The sequence below is a fragment of the Arachis ipaensis genome, chromosome B05 (genome assembly GCF_000816755.2).
Source record: "Arachis ipaensis cultivar K30076 chromosome B05, Araip1.1, whole genome shotgun sequence".
Classification (NCBI taxonomy): Eukaryota; Viridiplantae; Streptophyta; class Magnoliopsida; order Fabales; family Fabaceae; genus Arachis; species Arachis ipaensis.
In genome coordinates, this window is record NC_029789.2 from 140,928,939 (window position 1) to 140,930,821 (window position 1,883).

The 1,883-nt window shown below is 22.8% G+C and overlaps 1 pseudogene; it reads right to left on the reverse strand.

Annotated features, from left to right (window-relative positions):
- Positions 1–1,883, reverse strand: part of LOC107644506 — a 15,158-nt pseudogene that overhangs the window by 12,880 nt on the left and 395 nt on the right.

The window sequence follows — 1,883 nt, forward strand, 5'->3', positions numbered from 1 at the left end:
TTTTCAGATATAGAAATTTTTATACCATATTATTAAGTCATTTTTCTCAAAAATTTAAATTGATAACATGAATAATTATGTATCTAACAATTTTATGAATTATGATCAAATTCAAAATGTTTGTTAATATTGAGTTCCCTTTGAGTATATAATAAAGAGTAAAATAATAAATAAATTCTTGAAGATTTACACTTTAATCAGATTAATCTTAAAAAAATTAATAATAAAGTCTTTTTAAGATAGCATATGTGAAGATAATAGTGATTTTTACACTATCTTCAAATTAACTTCTATAATTAAAGTAAAAAAATCTTATTTTAAACTAACTTATTTATGTTTGTTATTCTATAAGACTATTGTTAATTTTTTTAAAGATTAATCTTTTCAAAATGTAAATCTTTAAAATTTTATTTATCATTTTACGTTATAATAAAAATATACAATTAATTACAATTATTAATATTCTCAATATTTTAAATAATGGGCATAATTAGGCTCACCAAGGGTTGAATGAAAAACAAAGGGCAAGCAAACTCAGCAGGCCAGTGACCTTGATGTGATTGAATGGATGAAAAGAAAGTGAGAGATCTTCTCATTGTTGTAAGCAATGCTTCTTCTGTTATTTTCTCTTCTTCTCCCACTTTCACTGCCGCTGAAATTTCTCCACATTTGTTCTCCTTTCTTAGCTGCATGTGTGCGAGTTAAGTTATTACTTATTATTACAAAAATATTTAGTAATAAAAAAATTAATCAAAAATAGTTAAAATTTGTCTTATTTAGTATTCGCTATTTGTTGTGACAATTAATGAATATTAAATAAAATAAGTTCTGGCTGTTTTTTTGGACAACCATAATAAAAAGTATTTATAAAATCAATATAACTTAACAATCAGGGTATATATTTTTTGTTTTACCAATAAAAAATAAGTTTGACATGTTTTTTAAATAATGAATTAGATAGCTACATACATGTCATAGTTCTCGTACCATCTAGTCATCTACGCCTATTGACTGATTTGAGAAGAAAATTCAAACGCCAGTTTCAGAATTTTTGTTTTGTTTGAGTTGTTTCATTTTTGAAAAGTGAAGCTAAGAAATTAGTATTAAATAATATAATAATTTTGGATAATTAATAATTTTAATTTTCTTATTTTTAGGGTATTGTGAAAAAAGAATATGTTGCTTGTTTTAGATATATACAATAATAAGAATACTTTTGCTTCTTTTATTTTCTCACAATAATTTGAAAATAAACTTTGCCGCTGTTTTTAGATTGGAGTTTTTATGTTTAGAGTCTAGGTAATGCTACTGGATAACGATTTTGAGGTCAGTATTAGAGTTTGAAGTTTGGAGTTTTTCTAGTTTTCACAAAAGAAACCTTACCACCAAAGATTTATTATTAGGTTATAAACATTTATTAATGAGCGGTGATATGATGTTATAAAGATAAACAAAAAAGATAAAATTTTATTTTATTTAATATTAAATATTAATATAAATAACTAAATACAGACTAAACCAAACTAAATACAGACTAAATTATGAACTTCTAACAGACTATCTGATTTTTTTCCACCTCTATATCTAAATAAAACTGACTTTATTTGAAGTAAGTGGATGTGATTATTACATTGACTGTTCTTTTTCTTTTCTTTGTTTTTAATTTTCTTTTAATATGTATAGTAGATTGTATTTATTTCACATCTGTATTTTGTCCGTCAAGCATCAACCACTTATTACTAGTATCAAATTGATAAAATTTTACTTTTTGAGAGTAGTTTATTGAATCTGATTTTTAAAAGATATATTTTTTTAAATCGTATAATCTATGTTTAGTTAATTAAATTAAAATTAATTTTAATAAATACAAAAAATAACAATTA